The sequence below is a fragment of the Bos javanicus genome, chromosome 23 (genome assembly GCF_032452875.1).
Source record: "Bos javanicus breed banteng chromosome 23, ARS-OSU_banteng_1.0, whole genome shotgun sequence".
Lineage (NCBI taxonomy): Eukaryota > Metazoa > Chordata > Mammalia > Artiodactyla > Bovidae > Bos > Bos javanicus.
Window position 1 is genome coordinate 14,372,713 of NC_083890.1, and position 18,548 is coordinate 14,391,260.

General features: G+C 50.6%; 1 protein-coding gene and 1 non-coding gene across 2 annotated transcripts in view; one reads left to right on the forward strand and one right to left on the reverse strand.

Moving 5' to 3' along the window:
• The window catches only part of LRFN2 (leucine rich repeat and fibronectin type III domain containing 2), a 201,181-nt gene that overhangs the window by 13,774 nt on the left and 168,859 nt on the right, over window positions 1–18,548 (reverse strand). The window lies entirely within an intron of this gene.
• Window positions 2,642–2,746, forward strand: LOC133237076 (U6 spliceosomal RNA). The gene has a single exon (XR_009733110.1). It is a non-coding gene; the product is annotated as a U6 spliceosomal RNA (small nuclear RNA).

Sequence of the window (18,548 nt, forward strand, 5' to 3'; positions counted from 1 at the left end):
CTGGATCAGTGTCTGGCACACAGTAAGAGCCACTGGAGGGTTTGTTATATAAAGGACTGGGTGATGCTGAGCTAAAAGTAACGTTTATCTCTGACAGTGGAAATCCAGGCCTCAAGGGTTCGTGGCTGGCAAATCTCTTACAAGCATCTCATGGGAGATGTGGGAGGTGCCTGGATCCTGGCTGGGCCGACAGGAGACCTCGTGGCTTCAACAGCATGTCTCCCCCCACCCTCATCCCGTCCCCCCTGCTCCCACCTCATGTGACTCCAAAAGTCTTTTTCAGATGACACCTGGTGACAGTGTTCATTCAGCCCTGGCTGAGTGATTGCAGAGATTACTGGAAAATAAACCAAAGGGAGCCAAGTCCCAGCAAGCTGCCTCTTCACCCACCTCCCCAGGGTCAGGACTTACCTGATGACAGGTAAGGATCTGACCTGGGGAGGCCCTGCCTTTGCTCCCTGACCCGGCACTTGCGACAGACCCAGCTACCTGGCAAGGGTTTGGGAAACCACCAGCCTCTGTGTTCAGCTGAGACCACAGTGTCAGGGCAGGAATTCCTCCCTGTTCCACGGCATCCCTTCATCAAGCGGGTAAAGCCGAGAGGTCAGCATGTGAGCCTGGGGCTGGACTCCCAGAGTTCCAAGCCCAGTGCCATTGCTCACTGGCTCTGTGACCTTGGGAAAGCCACTTAACCTCTTTGTAGAGGGGGACAGACAATAGAGCCTCCCTCACTGGCTTGCTATGAAGATGAAATGAGCCAGTGCCTGCAACTGAAACTGTCCCTGGTCCATCACGAGCTTAGAGGATGCTACTGATTCTGACCGAGGGGGGGTCATCTGGTCCCAATGAGGCCAGAGATGAATCTGCAGCATGAGGTTAGATTAAATACTAGCTGGGGAGGCAGGCGCACAGTCCCACTCTAGGCCCGCTGGCCGAGCTCTGGTGGTGGGACTCTGCACTGGCCCAGCCAGCCCTCCAGCCCGGCCCGTCTCCGGTTGACCCGCCACGATGCTGCAGCTCCTTCTAGTCCTCCCTCTGCCACCTCCACTCTCAGATCACAGGAAGGGTGGGCCGAGGGGGCCATCGACACCTCTGGCTGTTGGCCCTCCACTCACACACTTCCACGGACACACCAGACAGCACCACCTCCAGCTTCACGCAACCCTGAGCAGCTCAGAATTCCTGCTCTCACTGCTGAGGTCTGACAGTTGCCGCTTGGTCCCACCAGTCCCAACTCAACCCCATGGGGACACCCACGGGACAAGGAGTTTCTTTCTTGAACATATGTTGGCGCTTCCCAAACTGTGCAGCAGCTCTCTCAGCCTGCCTTGCGTTTCCACTTCTCCGGAATGAACATTTCCATCCCTCCCCACCATCTCCTTGGGACTTGCTCTCCAGCTTGCACCCCAGCTGCTCCCCTCTGATCACATGCCCATCTGTCTTTGGCCCTCCTCTCTGCATGTATGAGTGTTGGGGGTGGGTTTGAACTCTTAGAAAAGCATCATTTTCCCCCAAGTAGACCCTACTTTTCCTGAGGCCCCCCACCCTAAGACAACACTCTGTTCGGGAAGCCGCATCGCAACCACAGCTCACCCTAAGCAGGCAGTTAATGGAAACGCCCTCAGATTACCCACGTTTAAGCCACACTGCTCCCATCCTGCTCCCTGAAGTCACGTCTCCACCACTGTCGGCTGAGCCCACCCAGGCAAGGCCCCCTACCCACACCAGGCCTCTCTCTCTCTGTATATCCTTCTCTCTCTGTCTCTCCTCATCCACGTTTCTATGGATATGGGACTTTTCTCTGCATTTAACTGTCCTTGGCTTCCAGCCCCTGAGGATTGGGTCAGCACAATACAAAATGCAAAGCGCTAGTCACTCTGTCATGTCTGACTCTTTGCAACCTCATGGACTGCAGCCCACAGGCTCCTCTGTCCACAGAATTCTCCAGGCAAGAATACTGGAGCAAGTAGCCATTCCCTTCTCCAGGGGATTTTCCCTGACCCAGGAATTCAACCTGGATCTCCTGCATCACAGGTAGATTCCTTATCATCTGAGTCACCAGGTCGGCACATCACAGGGAAAAAAAACTGTGGTCTTTGGAACCTGGCAGAAACCTCTCTTTGAAGGCTGGTTCTGCCCCCGACCAACGGTGTAACTCGCGGTCACTTTTTCCCTCTCTCTGAACTTCAGTTTGCTCACATGAGAAATGGGGAGAGCAGTACCAACCTCCTGCAGTGAGTGTGATACATGATGTGTGCTGGGGAAAACACGACTGCCCCTCCTCTCCTTCCCAGGGCCACTTGGTACCCCAACGACGATGACGATGGCGATGATCATTGCCATTTATCTCCTCAAGGAGCTGAGAAAAACTTGCTCAATAACAATTCATCACTTACAGAAGAAACACAGAAGGTGTCAGACCAATTATACCTCATTGTAAACACAGGAGTGAACAAAATGAAGATTCCCCACCAGCCACCTCCAAACGCACTAGAACAGCCAGCAGATGCCAAGTCAGTGCCACCCAGGGATGTACCCGATCAGACAACCCTGCCCAGCCAGCAGATCTGTGATTTCCCAGGGGCACCGCGCAGAGGCAAAGTCACCTGTGGCGCCAACTCCTTAAAAATGTCACGCCGGCGCTTACTTAAGCTACGAATATACTTGAATCAGAATGATGCAGAAGAGATTAGGATGATCCTTGCACAAGGATGACAAGCAAATTCATGAAGCATTCTGCATTTCTATGAAATGTTGACACATGTTACAGCTTGGGTGAATCTTGAGGACATAATGCTGAGTGAAACAAGCCAGACACAAAACAGAAATATTGTGTGTCTCCCCTTACAGGAGGTACCTAGAGTGGTCAAATTCATAGACTGACAGTAGAAGAATATTTGCTAGGGGCTGGGGGAGGAGGGAATGGGGAGTTAGCATCAGACTGGCACAGAGTTTCAGTTTAGGATGATGGAAAAGTGAAGATGGGTGATGGTGATGGTTCTACAACGCAAATATACTTAAGGTTCTTGCACTACAGACTTAAAAATGGTTACAATGGTAATTTTATGTTATGTACATTTTAGCACAGTAACAAAGTGGCCAAAAAAGATGCTTGTTGCCTTTTACCCCCATTGTAATCCCCTCCCTCTATCAGATCAGAAGCTTCTTGAAGAAGGGAACTGTATCACTCCCTAGGTAAGTCTGTGCTAGGGTGAAAAAAGCTTATTGACCATGCAATGTAGGTAAGTCGCTTCACATCTCTAAGTCTCCCTCAGTTTTCTTGCCTACAAAATGGGTTAATAGCATGGATCCTACAGTATCTTTGTGAAACTTAAACACAATAGTATTTGTTAAGTACTGAGTACAGTGCTCAAGATATGTTTTGCAATAAAAAGCAGCCATCAGTAGAAATTAACACATTTTAAATTAATGCTTCAACAAATTTTTTTTAAAAAATAGCAGTAATCAGTATTACCTTTAGCAACTTAGCAATAAGTGTTTCTCTGTGCTGTTTCTTAGAGGCCTCAAGAGTTTACTGGGGAAGAAAAAGCAGTCATGATGATACTTGGATTTGGTGCCTGAAGATCGAGTTCAAACCCTGGCCCTGGCAGCTACTAGCTGAGTGAGACTAGGAGATTGTTGAGAAAACCTACCAAGCTCCTGTCTGCACGTGGTAAAGTGCTTGCAAAGGTGAGGTGTCATTTTTTTTTTAAATGAGGACCCTCAACAGCTCTGCATGAATGAGGAACTGAGAAACTGACAGGTGCTCCAAGTTACATGCCTGAGGCTGTACCCCGAGACCGAGGGGGCTGCTCGACTTCCGGCTCACTGAGCTGCAGGGCCATCGTGCTTGCTGCCTTACCCCACGGAGAGATGTCCTTTCAGCTGGTGGTCTCGTGGAGCCCACTCGGCACTTCTCCGGCCTGCACTTCTGCTGATCCTGCCCTGGACATCTCTGCCTCTAACAAGCAGGCTGACTGGGAAGGGATGACTCAGGGTAGGGAGAAAACCTCTGTGGGCAATGGGGAGGCCACTCTGTCCAGTGGATGGAGAAGCAGAACTGTCCACACCCACCAAATATTCTCCAGTCCAGCTGGAGGGACAAGACTCTAACCCTGGCTCTCTCATGGACTTGCTGTGTGACCTTGGGCAAGTCACCTTCCTTCTCTGTGTTCCAGTGTCCAATTCTGACATCTAGAACTCCACAAGAATATTACTGGGAGAGGGGTGATGGGAGCAAGGGAGAGGCAGGAGGAGGGAAGGCCAGGCACAGTCATCAAAGGGCTGTGGGAGTTTGGGCACCGGGTCCCCAATTCTGAATGGGATTTGACACCAGAGTGACCTGGGCTCTGGGCTTCAGTCCTGACTCACATCTTACTGGCTGCATAATATTTACCCCAGTGCTTAACTTCCCAGAGCTTAGTCGTCTTGATTGTAAAAGCAGTCTGCAAAGCTAATCTGCAGAGTCGTATGAGAATTAAATTAAGGAAGGCGCTGACATGCAATATATACTCAATAGATCATGTACGTATCTAGTGAATGCTTACTTTATCATCTATCCGTCTATCATATGTTTATGTATCATATCTATCTATCTGTCTTCTACCTATCACCTAACTATCATCATAGTGTCATCATGTCATCATAGTGTCATCATAGAGAACATGAACACCATCCAACCCACCCATCTCCCAGTAGGACCTCTTGCAGTGGCGAAGGTGAACTGCCTGGGGTCACTGGTGGGGTGTCTGGGGGTTGTCACCCCTGTACCAAGTGGGAAGATCAACTTCACCGTGGGACTTCCTCATGAGTTGGGAGTTTTCAGGTGAGGCTCGCCTGGGTCTAGCCATGCATGCTCATGGTTTAACTGGGAACAACTTAAAGCGCTATTCGTATCTTCCCCTCCCTCACCCCCTCCCCCAGCCTGGGGGCAGCAGCTCCTGTGGGGACAATGAGCCTCCAAATGTGCTTCAGGGTCCCAGGAGGACAGCCCACCGTCAGTCTCTGATCTCAGCAGGGAAGTAATCCTGTGAGCACAGCACACAGCTCTGGAGCTTCCTGGGAGTCTCTCCAGCGCTGTTTATTGGGGGTGCACAGGTCCAAGGCCCCAGGCTCACTTCTCCCTCTCCTGGTCGGGCCGGGGAGCGGCCCTGCTGCAGCTGCAGCGGGGGCTAGGCTGGTGAGCCGCCTGCTACTCTCCCAGCCACACAGGCGGGATAGAGGGTGAAGCCCCACGGAGGAGCTGCGTGTGTGTCCACTGACTGGTGCGCAGGTGTGTGGGTGTGTTGTGTGTGCATGCCTGCTGACTAGGGTTGAAGCCTCATTAGTGTGTGAGGAGATGAGAGTGCTGGCTTGAGGCTGTCAGTGAACGTGAGCATTTCGATGAGGCGAGCATTTGAACAAGCCAGAACGTGGAGAAAACATGCTCCAAGAGCCTGCAAGGCTCCACGTGGTCTGGTCCCACGACCTCCCTGCCCAGTCTCCCGGACCCTGCCCCTCCCTGGCTCCCGCTGCTCCCCAGACATGCTCCACCCTTGAGGCCTCACCCTGGCTGTTCCCTCTGCCTGAAATGCCCTTCCCGCAGACCCCTGCTTGACTCACCTCCTTCAAGTCGTTGCCACACCTCACCTTCTCAGGGAGGCCCGCCCAGACCCCCTATTTAATATTGCCATCTGCCCACACCCCTCCCCAGCCCCATGCCCCTTACCGGGCTCTGCGGATGGATTCTTCTGGGCTGAGCACTGACTGCTCCCCGCACGTCTATAATCTGCCCATTTATACTGCTTGTTGCCGGTTCCCCATGAGGCTGAGGATCTCCGGGTGTTCTGTTCGCTGACTGCATCCAGAGCACCCAGAAGAGTAACATTTATTTTATGGCGTATTTGCCTCCAGTTCCTCATCTGTAACATGAGGACCATAACAGAAGCTATCCATTTTGAAGAGCTGTTGGGCAAGGGAAATGAATGAATTACCTAAAAGCACCGATAACTGTGCTTGGCACAGAGCTCAGGCTGGCTATTATCACTACACTCCGTCACAGCCTGGGAGATGGAACCGAGTGAATGATCCACGCGAGGGTGAAGGTGCTTAATGCACACTTATCACCTCACTCCCCCTCTACCCCTTGAAAATTCCCAGGAAGGAAAATTCCCTGACATCCTCCAGTCATGAAATCCATAGTTTTGGACCCCTTTGGGTTAGGAACCTAATTATCAGTAAATTTACTATCTCGGGTTTTTCTGGTTGTCATTGTTTGTTTGTTTGTTTTAATCAAGGGAAGAAGCGAGCCAGACTCCAGCCCACCCCACCCCAGGCTGCTCGGCTCTGGGTCCCTACCGGTATTTAATAGCATGTGACCAGCAAGCGCGTCCTCTGATAGGCGTGAGAGCAGCCTGGACCACACAGCACCTGAGCCCCGGAGGCAGGTGCCCAGATTCATCTCCCAGCTCTGCAGCCCCCACTAGGCTGGAAGGCCTGGGGCAAGCCCCATCCCCAATCTGAGTCACCACTCTTCCCTGGTGAGAGGCTGTGATTAGACTTTTGCTAAAGTCTTCCCAGACTCATCTGTTCATCTGACTTTCATGGGGCATCTATCTGTCGTGTGCCAGTGCTGCTGCTGGGGGTACAGCCATGAGCATGAGACACAAGTCCCCACCCCATGGAGCTGACACTCCGGGCAGGGAGAAGGCAGACAGTAAGTGAGGAACACAACTGGTAAATCACATAATATGTTAGAAAGTGGAGTGTACTATGGGAAAAAGAAAAAGCATAGCAGGTTAAAAGAAGGTGAAAGGGCTGGGGGCTGGTAGGGAGGACAGACTCAGCTCCATGTGGGCTGATCAGGGGTATTTAGAGGTGACATTTGAGGCAAGGGACATCTTACACTCCAGAAGCCTATGAATCGCAGGGGTCTTGGCACCGCTCTATTCCGTTAGGGGTCCCCTGGAGTCCCCATCTCTTCTTTTCCATCCTTCTCTGAGTATACTGAGCCCCAGCTCACCCAGTGGGTGATGATGGGGCCAGAAGACAGATCAGCCAAGTCCCCAGCGGTGGTGAGTGATTTAGCACCATCTTTATTCACACTCCGATATTTCACGGCTCCCGTGGCTCTGACGGAATAAATATGACCTTTTATTCTTCACTTTGCTTAAGACTCAAGGTCAACAGCCCAGCTGTGATCTATCGGCTGCTCCCTCCACTGCCTTCTGTGAGCCAGGGAGCCCCAGGGCTGTCAGAGACTCATGGCGTCCCCTCCCCGCCCCACAACCCCCTGCCCCTTGGCGCTGGGCCTGGGCCTTGCTTGGCCGAGGAGGCAGTAGCCATGGTGGCTCCAGGGGATGACGGCTCACAGAGGGCAGAGACTGAGCCATAAATCTCCCTCCTCTCCCCAGAGCACCCCCATCACCAGGGCTGAACTCATGACCCAGGTTTCATTTCAGCCCTGGGAGGAGGCAGCCGTGTTCAAAGGGCAAGTCACACATTAGAACGCCCAGGGTACGGCCATCAGTTTTTTTTTTAGCATAAAGGAGTAAAAAGCCTGTCTGCCTCAGATGGAACCCTCCAGGCCCTTCAGGCAGCCGAAGCCTCTTGCTCTCAAAGAAGCCTGGCTTTGCTCGCCAGACACCACCAGGACTGCCTGGAAGTTCTTCCCCATGTCTTAACTGAGACCCCTCCCTGAAGCACTCCCCTCTCCTGCCTCTCCTCTATGTGTGCATGGTTGGGGGGGAATGGTCTGGTCTGGTTGATTCCCCCTGTTTCCTCCTGGTGCTTCTGAGTGACCTGGGTTTGCTAATAGACTAGGTGGCTGGGAAGGAGCGGCAAGACTATCTGGAAAGGAAATGTGGTCACCGACCTCTATTTTGAACACACCACCTGTGACCCCGAGACACTTGCCTTGCTCCTCTCCATCCTAACTCATGTCCTGGGAAGGAAAGGAAGGGTCAGAAGCTCTCTGGAGCACAGCCAACCTAGACTTGAATTCTGGTTCTGCCACTTTCAAGCTGGGAGACCTTAGGCAGCTTACTTACCCTCTCTGATCCCAGAGATTCCTACCCTGTTAAGCGGTCTTAGGCGTAAAACTGCCTCCCAGGGGTGGTGCACATGCTTGGTGCCCTGAGAAGCACACAGCAAGCACTCAGATGCTAAGTACGTATTATCAAGGCCTCGAGGGGAAGGCTCCGGAGTCAAATCCCAGGTGAGACACCTTGACCTCTTCAGACCTCAGTTTTCTCATCAGGATCATAACAGCACCTTCTTCATTGGGATGTTGCAAGAATTAAATGAGTTAATGAATGAACTTAGATGAGTACCTGGCATATAACCATTTCTCAGAAAGGTAGGTTCTCACTCTCATTGTCATGGCTGGAGAAGAGACCGTCCACAACCACTCAGTACTTTTGAGCTAACCCCCATCAACTGACTTTGTGACTTATAATTCCACTGACCACTGACCTGAGCAACCAGGGCTCTCCTGGTGGCTCAGATGGTAAAGAATCCACCTGCAATACAGGAGACACGGGTTCAATCCGTGGGTCAGGAAGATCCCCTGGAGAAGGGAATGGCAATCCACTCCAGTATTCTTGCCTGGAGAATTCCATGGACAGAGGAGCCTGGCAGGCTACAGTCCATGGGGTTGCAGAGTTGGACATGACTGAGTGACCAAGCACACACATATGACCTTCAACCAAGTGCATACAAGGACTTGCAACATAAAAACATGTAAAACGAGATGAGTACATTTTTAAAATGTTTTATGGCAGATCAAAAGTCATTAAGAAGGCTTGAACTGGAGGATGCCAGGATGTTTGTTGTGATGTCCAAACACTGACCTCACTTATAATGCCCACATACCAACCAGGTGGCCACACATCCCTGGGGCCACTTCATCCTGGGAAGAACCCAGGGAGGAGGGGGTGTGGGGGCTTCAGAACATGTGAGGGGAGTGGCTTTGTAGGGCTACCTTGTCTGTGTGGGAGTTGGATCAGAGGAGACCAGGGGACCTGAGGCTGCCTTCAGATGTGGGGAACTTCAGATGCAGTCCACTCTGCTCTGGTCAGGCCGCATCCAGTTGCTGGATCCCACACATGCAGGAGGGCACGACCTGACATGCATCTGAAGCAAGGGACACAGCCCAGGTCCTTCCTTGCTCCAGGACAAACACTCAGTCCTTCAGCTGCAGTGCCGCCTGCATTTCTTCCCTGATTGAGTTCCTACTTGACCTTCTGGGTCACCTCCTCCAGGAAGCCTTCTCGGACCTCCCCAGCATCTGCTCTTGTCAAGCCTCACACAGCTTATCACAGCTATGGTATCTGAACCAGACTATACAAGCACACAGTCCTTTAATGCCTCCCTCCCTGGGAAATATGAGCTGCAGAAGGGTGAGGGTGTCCTGTTCCCAGTTGTCTTCCCCATGAGTGGCCCAGACCTGGCATCATAAGCAGCAGATGAAAACCTCTAGAATGACTAAAAGTGAAAGGCAAAAGTGGAAGGCAGCAGGGAGGGAGGATCTTGAATTTGAAAAAACAAATAGTACTAGGTGAGCCAGGAGAATTATCTGCAAAAATTAAATATTGTGGAAGAAGAATGAGTTTTATGCCTGATGAGGATGAAGACAGAATCTAAGGCTAGGTGGTAGAGAGAGGTGAAGTTTGGGGCCTGTAAGGGAAAAAAAAAAACAAAAAAAACAAAACCTCTCAACTTAAAGGCACCCAGCAGTGGTCTGGGCTCTTGAATAAAAAGAAGGGCAGGTTCTTGTGTCTGGAAGTTATCCCCCATGTGGGGCCAGTCAGCATTCCAAGAAGGTGGTAGGGGTGGGAGTGATGGGTAGGAAGGGTGGTGAGCATTGTAAGAATTGGTGAAGAAATGAGAAGGCGGGCCTGGATGACCTTGAACTGTCCCCTTTTCACTCTGGACTTTTTTCAGTCTATGGGAATAGCAAGAACTATGCCCATTTTAAAGAGTCAGAAAAGAGTTTTAAAGAATGAACAACCGAATTAGTCCCAAGACCTTGATGTCCCCCCCTCTCCCTGAACGCTGTCAAGCCCTTAGCAATATGTCCACACAAGGCAACTGGGCTTCGAGGTTTCCTAACGATGCCTTCCTGACTCTCCCTGCCGCCTCCTGCTAGAGCCTCCACTGCGGTCTCTGTCATGTCTGTATCCTCTGTCTGTCAGGCCCAGAGGAAACTGCCTGAATGAGTATCTCCCATGACAGATGGAAAGAAACACATCTCTAATGGTGGAATGTCAACCTCCTGATCTTACATGAAGGCAGTATTTCTGGGTGGGATTCTATTCCTAGGCCCCCTCTAGGAAAGATGAGGGACAATGGGGGGACTCCTTTCCTGACCTCAGGAGGGCGGGCTCCACCCACTCACTTTTGCTGCAGGACTGAAGCTTCCTTCCAGCTTCCCTGCCAGAGGGAAAGGACTGCAGAGCACCAGCCTAGCCGACCTGGGAAGTTTCAAAGCCTCCCTGTTCCACACAGACCGTTCTTTGATCGACAATCAAAGCTTGAAGGAAAAGCAGCCTTTGGAAGCAGCCCTTGGCAATGGCTCACACGCAGTGGCATTCTGACGGGTGGTAAAAATATCTCTCTGGTGTTCAGTGCCGGCTGTTGCCACCATCGCAGTTTCCAAGATCCTGTCTCCATGCCCAGGGCCTCAGCAGCCTCCCCACCTGTCCACACACACACACCCCAGGACCCGAACACAGGTCACCCAGCCCCTGACCACCGGCCACCCTCAAACCCACAAGGGCCGCCCCAATCGTTGCGGCCAGGCACCAGCAAAAATGTTCTTAAGAGCCACTAGAGAGGGAGATTTAGTCTCAGAAATACTGCAGCACATGCCTAATGAGCTAATTAAACAGGAACATAAATAATTACTCCCCTATCAGAGTGAGAGGACTTGGGGGGAGAGGGCGGGGTGCTGACTGGAGGAGCTGGGAGAGTGATGGGTGAGCTGTGATGCTCTGGAGGGGGAGATGGGAAACTCCTCTCTCCGCCGTGGCTGTGGGCTGGGCCTCGGGGAGGTTCCCGGGCCAGGCAGACGCAGCTCCAAGGATTCTGCCAGAAAAATCATCACAAGATGCCATTTTGTTCCCTTCCTGAGTATTTCCTGCTCACTCATATGCCCACACCCTGACCTCCCTCCCACTATTATAACAAGCCCAGGAGGGGAAATTTCAGTGGAAGGGGTCCTCTTCCCATTTTATGGATATGGGCATTCAGGAGCAGGAGGGTCTCAAGACATAGCTAAGACTCCAACAACCATGGTGTACCTGGTCTCCCTGCTTCCGCCCCTGCCCCCTGTGGTCTCCAGATTCTGTAGTCAGCCAGAATTGTCTTTCTTAATCACATCATGCCACTCTCCTGTGCTCATCCCCGCAGTGACTCCCATCTCATCCCACATAAAGTCCAAGGCCTCACCATGGCCTGCGAGGCCCTACCTGATCCAGCCACATCCAATTCTCTGACCTCACTCACTGTCACTCTCCCTCCAGATGCAGTGGAGTCTGGCTGCGTCTCCCAGCAGGACAAGGACACCCTACCCCAGGGCCTTTGGCGTTGCTGTTTCCTCACTGCCTGCTCTTTCTCTCACTCCATTCCGGTCTCTGCTCCAACATCACTCTTTAGAAAGGCCTTCTCTGGCCACCCATATAAAACAGCGCTCCCCAGTGTATCCTTACACTACGTATTTCTTTTCCTAGCACACATTTAACATTTTTCATCCCTCTCCTCCATAAGAACGTAAGCTCCTTGTAGACCAAGGCTTTGCCTGTTTTGTTCTAACCCTATGGTCTTGAGTAGATTCTACCCCAAAGCCAGCACTCAACAAGTATTTACCAGTTGAATAAATAAAAAACCTAGATACCAAGAGTCAAAGTGCAGTTTGTGCCTAGACCATCCAGTTCCAAATCCGGAGTCCTTCCGTCACAGGTCGTTTCTCCCCTCAGAGCTTGACCCTGGCTCCCCACGGCCAAAAGGAGAAAGCCTGAAGTCAGGACAGCTACAAAGTCTAGCTCCACCCCCTCCACGTAAGAGAATGAAGTACACAGCACATCTTTAGAACAATACCTGGAACGTAGTTCAGTTCGGTCGCTCAGTCGTGTCCGAGTCTTTGCGACCCCATGAATCGCAGCACAGAATGTAGTTAGGGCTCAGTAAATACAGCTACTGGGTGTGGCACTCCAGGCCACCCACAGTCTACTCTCTTCCATTCTCTCCGAACAAACCTATTGTTTCCATAGACCAGAGGGTATCCAAAAGTGGCCCCGGACGGACAGCATCAGCATCACTGGGAGAATATGTTAGAATTGTAGATTCTCAGACCCCGCTCCAGACCGAATGGGTCAGAAACCCAGGAGGGTAGGGCCCTGCAGCGCTGTGCTAACAGTGCTAAGTTTGTTAGTGATTCTGACGTGTGCTCAAGTTTGAGACCCACTGCACTAGAGATAGCGTTTCCACCAAATCAGCCAGGTGTGGTAGACTGAGCTGCTGGACCTATTCCTTCACTTCTCTTTAATTGGGCTTTCTCGGTTGTTCAGTGGTAAAGAATCCTCTTGCAATGCAGGAGATGCAGGTCCGATCCCTGGGTCAGGAAGACCCCCTGGATAGAGGAAATGGCAACCCACTCCAGTATTCTTGCCTGGAGAATTCCATGGACAGAGGAGCCTGGTGGGTTATAGTCCATGGGGTCGCAAAAGAGTCAGATATGAATGAACAACTAAATACCAATAAAATGAAATCTCCACAGTCTTGCCATGGCCTGACGGTGGGTGATGTGCATGCCCTGCCCCTTGACTGGGCTTGGCCTTGTAACTTGCTTTGCCCCATGGGATTTAGCTGATGTAATGCCAGCAGAGGCTTGATGTTTGCTTCTTCACCTGCCCTCTTCATTTCTATCACCATGAGAAAAACATACTCTGGATGACCACTGCCCCTGTACCTGGGCTCCAGAATAAAATACATGGAGAAGATTTAAACCAGACTTGGAGCCTGGAGCCCAGCCCAGCTGAGACCCAGTGAATTCCAACCAACTTGCACACCCACAAGGAATAAGATTCAAGAAGCTGTAAGCTACTGAGATTTTGGACTTGTTTGTCATGCAGCATTACTATTGTGGCAGCACTGACTAATACACCAGGGTTTTCAGGGGTCCTTGACCGGGCCTGATCATTCCTGCCTTGGCCTCTTTCTTATTGCTTCCACCTAAAACAGCTAACTCCTCCGCTCTTCCTTCCAAATCCCACCTACTCCCCAGGACACAGCTTATAGCCCACTCCACCTAATTCCAGAAGCTCTGCCCACCCAGCCACAGAATACACCCCTCCCCACCCAGGCTTGTGAATGCACTTCCATTAGCTCATGAAAAAGCTCAAGTAGATCAACTTCACCAAGCAATTCATTTACATTTTCACCTTTTAGGTGGTCAATTACTAAATTGAACAGCCCCCTAACTTAGTATCATCACTAATGAATTATCTGGTTAGAAGGTTAAGTGTTTAATAGTTCCGTGTGACGTTTAATTTCTGAACAGGTACCTTCTTGACAAGGCAGTGGAAGTTGAGCTCCCACATCTGGACCCATACTTCTCCCCCCACAGCATCAGCACTGCAGCCACAGCACAAGCGGGAGGCCATCTCTGGAGCCCACCCCCGCTAGAAATAGCTCTCCTTTGTAAATAGTTAATGAGCTTATTCATCCGCGTTGCACGTCTCCATGGCCCCGCTCTCACCCTGGGCTGGCACATCACAGTCTGTGGTTCTGTGTGATCCTGCTCGCTCACCACCCCCCACCACCTCTGAGGCTCTGAAGATGATGGGCGTTAATTTGACTTTACGTCTGGAGCCCTTCTGTCACCCACAGGGTGCCCACTCTCATCACACAGGCACTTGCCAGACCATAGGTCTAATTGGCAAAGATTCAGACATCCCCCTCGGCTTCTTTCTCTGTCTCAGTGTCTCTAGAGATGAGAAAAGAGTGCTCAAAAGCAGCCCAGATCATCTCCCTTCCCCAGGCTGGATTCAGCTACACATGCAGGCTGCTGGCTCCTGGGGTGGTGTGGGCAGGTGGGTGCCAAGAAATGTGAACGACACTGATGCTTTCATGCATAGAGCTCTCTGGGGCTGCACACCGGCCGGACAGCCATCCTCCTCCCCTGATTCCTCAGCAGATCCCTGACTTTATTTGGGAAAGCAACATGCCTGAACAAACAGCCAACTTTCTCAGCCTCTGATGCAGACTGAGGAAATACAACGGATAGAAGTGGGAGTCATGGGGTGGGATTCCTGGGGGATTCTTTCAGTGGGCTGACTCAGGGACTTCTCTGGCAGTTAGATGGTTAAGACTTCACCTTCTAATGCAGGGCTTGTGGGTTCAATCCCTGGTTGCAGAGCTAAGATCCTACATGCCTCCCAGCCCCAACCTCCCCCCCCCCCGCCCGCCAAAAAAACTAACATAAAACAGAAGCAGTGTTGTAACAAATTCAATAAAGACTTTCAAAAACTAAGTAAATAAAGGGGCTGACTCATCTAAATGGTTGGTGCCTGTCTTCCTTCATCTGGCTTTCCCGGGAGCAGACTCTAAGACAAAGATTTGAGTGCCAATAGTTTATTTGGGCCCAGGACTCTCTTCTTTTGGGGAAGAAGGTCCATACAGGGTGTGTTGCTAAGCAAGTTACCATCGTGAGCAATCTGGGTTCAGTCGTATCGGGACCCTCTAGGGACTGCATAGAATACGCCTCAGTTGTCTTTCTTCCCCCACTAGGGGAGGAAGCTGGGGTGTTAATCCTCCCCAGCATAGACTGGGGCTGCTTCTGGGGACATCAGCTCTCCTCCACTTCAGCTGCCCTCTCTGTGGGCTGGGCACGCAGGAGGAAGTCCTGGGGGGAAGGGTCAGCGAGCCCAGAGGCAGAGAGCCACATGTTAAAGGTTGTGCAACTTGAGAAGGAGCCTCAGTCCCTGAGGTCCATGGAACTCCCATGCCAGTCCTGAGCACCAGCCCTCTGGAATTCCATTACATGACAGAAACAAATCCTCAGTTTGGTCAAACGGCTATAGTCAGATCTTGGTGATAAGAAGCACTTCGCACTATCTGAAGCTGCTCTTCTTCACGCCTTACATCTCTTCCCATTTCACAACACCTTTGGGAGTCACTAGCATCCCCATTTTACAGATGAGAAGCCTGAGGCTCAGAGAAGGACAGGGAGGGGAGATGAGAGCCCATGTCTGTAGTCCATGATTCTAGCCTCCTGGTATTCATCACTCAGCCTCAGCCGAAGGGCAAGAAAAATGACTCCAGCAACTAAAATGCACAAGGTGCTGTTGTTTCCTGAATGTTTCACATACTTTATCTCCTTGGAGATGATCCCATTTGAAAGAGTTTGTATTTCAGTGTTATAGATGAAACAAAGTCTAAGAGAGGTGAGATGACAAGGGCATGGGAGAGCCGGGGTGGGAACCCCGGTCTGCTGACTTCTCTCACCAGAAGTTCAGATACCAAAGCCCCACCTGTGGGATTTATAGCAGCTTGCCTCCCAGCAATGCCCATTCCCCAGGCACAAGGGCCTGATGTGGAACACACATCAGAGTCACTGGGGGAGTTTTAAAAACACGGATGCTTGGGCCCCACCTGAAGCTGGCTTGGGATCTCCTGGAGACAGAATGCAGCTCCCCATAGATTCCAACGCACAGCCAGGCTTGGGGAACACTAGGGTGGTGGGAAACCCCAGGTTCGGTGTCAGAATGCCTGGGTTTCCCACCTGCCTGACTTCCGGCTCTCCTGGAGCTGTTATGAGGCTGAACGGAGCTGGCTCTCTGGTTCTCCCTTCACTACAAGGGAAAAAAGCCACATTCCAAAAGAAAAGCAGGCTGGATACACACCGTAATAATTTTACTCCTGCTAATTTTTCTCTCTTCAGAGATGTCTTCAGACAGAACTTTGGAGAATAGAGGGAATGACACGTAGAGAATTTAGTCACCTCTGAACTGATGCCCTGAAGGTTTTGCATCTGAGTGGTGTTCATCTTGTGTGGAGCAAGAGGGGCAGGATGAGAAAGTAGTGATGTGATTTGAGATGCTCCTGGAAGGCACCCCTGAAAAATGTCTCTCCTATGCTGAAACCTGCTCTGGGCTTTGAAATTACACCCTTAGAGATTCACTCTTTTGGGTCTTTCAGAGTTTCCAATTGAACTACAAAGATTTCTGAAAGGGATTATGTCTTACACTTTGATCTCTTGAAACGTTATCAGATTGTTTTCCCAGTTTACAGCTCTCTTGGAGTAAGTTTTGAAGAATGGAGCCACAAGAAGAAGCCTGGAGAACAAGGACAAGAAGAGGGGCCCAAGGAGGGAAAGTTGTCAGGCTCCTAATAACAGTAAGTACTGACATGTTTCTGATACTTCATAGTTGACCATGTAAATGCGCTTCCAAATATGTGATCTCATTCAGTTCATGCCACTATTGGTATTAATATGAGAGTGGCGTAGTGATTTGCCCATGGTCCCAGGACTAGTAAATGGTAGAGTTGGGGTGCAAACTCAGGTTCTAGAAGTGCTATATGACTGGCAGTGCATTTGGCCTAGCTTTAAAAAACTACATTTCTCAGCCTCCCTTGCAGACAGATATGGCCAAAAGAGATAGAAGCAGAAGTTACTGGAGGGAGAACCTCCTCTCCTTTGCCCTCTTATCCTTCTGCTTTTCATCTTTCCCACTGTATAGAAAGGAGATGTGATAGCTAGCATGCCAGCAGCCATTTCTCACCATGAGGAAACCTTAAGGACAGAATCTGTGTGCTGAGGATGGCTGAGCGGAAAGGTAGGAGCTGGGTCCTTGGTGGCCAGGCTGCCCAGAAACCCAGACTAAACTCCCTTCCACTGACTTCTTTTACACAAGAGACATAAACCCATATGAATTTAAATCTCCTTTGGTTGAGTTTTCTGTTCATCCTAATTGCTATGGCTAGGCCTTAGAAATGTGAGGAAAGCAACTAAAACTGGAAGAGAAAATCTCAGCAGCCTCCCAGTGAATTACCCCATCCTTCTGAGAAAAAGAATTCACAGTTGGTGTCCCTCAGCCCAAGTCTCCAGCCTTAAGGAAAACTCCTTGGGATATTAGTGAGAAGTTTCACACAGCATGTACCTGGCATTGGATGTGGGTACGATATTTCTAGTCTTTGCTTTGTGGAACCTTGGGAAATCTCCTCAATTCATTAAAGACTCAGTTTCATGAGCTTTAAAATGGGTATAATATTTGTTTTGGCCATCCCTGCTTGTTGATGTCGGATTTCAATAGTCAGACAGTGTAAAAAAATATATCCAAGGCAGGCTGATTTTGGCTCTAACCAGGGAGTTCCCGGGAATCTTTCTACCCCAGTCACCCCAACTTTCTCCTTTACACATTTTTTCCCTGACAGTGGGGTCCAATCCAACCTTTCAGTAGAAGCTGCGATGTCTGTGGAAGCAGCTGAATCAAAGAACCCTTCCCCTGCATAGATGGGAGCTCTTATATCTAGTATAGCCCTCCCTGGCTTCCTTGGTGGCTCAGATGGTAAAGAATCTGCCTGCAATGCAGGAGACTGGGTTCAGTCCCTGGGTTGGGAAGATTCCCTAGAGAAGGGAATGACTATCCACTCCAGTATCCTTACCTAGAGAATTCCACGGACAGAGACACCTGGTGGGCTATAGACCATGGGGTCACAAAAAGTTGGACACAACTGAGTGACTAACACTTTAGGGAGCATCCTCCCCAGAAGTTTCTCCCCATATCCACAGGATCATAGGTTCATTAGTAAATTTCCCTCTACCCTATTGTGGAGTTCCAATTAGCTGCATTTTCATGGGGCAGAGGGCAGGGGCAATCTCCACTGGGGTATTGATTCAAAATGATGGAGTAGGCAGATTGAATCTGCCTCCTTATTTTTTCCCTAGATGAGAGACAGACCAACAGGAATAATAATAATTAAAAAATGCCCCACTCTAGCCTTGCAAAACTCAATAAGGTGGTCCAGCCTCCTTCAAGGTGGAGATTATGTCATGGAGGAATATGGTACAGGAAGGGGGTTCAAGATAAAGTTGCAGCGGGTCATAGAATGGCTACTATCTTCCACCACCTTCAGGGTCTCTTGCCTCATAAGCCCTCACTTTTGCTACATGGAGATGATGACATCTCTAAGCTTCTCGAAGATAAGGCTGCATCCTGGCTAATTTCATGCTGTGCTTTAGAAGTAAGCTGGCTGTTCCCCTGGCCCTCCCGGGGACTGTTCTAACATCACGCCTGGTGACAGATGTTCTTGATGACTCTTAGAGACAAGTGTTTGTGAGTGTCACTTGGGCTGATAATGACATGCGGGACACTTAACTTACCATGTCATACCAGGGATGAGGCACAGCTGGGATGCGCTGTTGCTCTCTCCTTGGGGAGGGGAGGCCCCTTCTTTCTGACTCACCTCTCCCACCTTTCTTCCCCTCATTGACTCCCCTACTTCTGACACTGCTCCCATGAATGATAGTCACTTCCTGAAAGGGCAGGCCCTGGGGCTGACAGATGCAG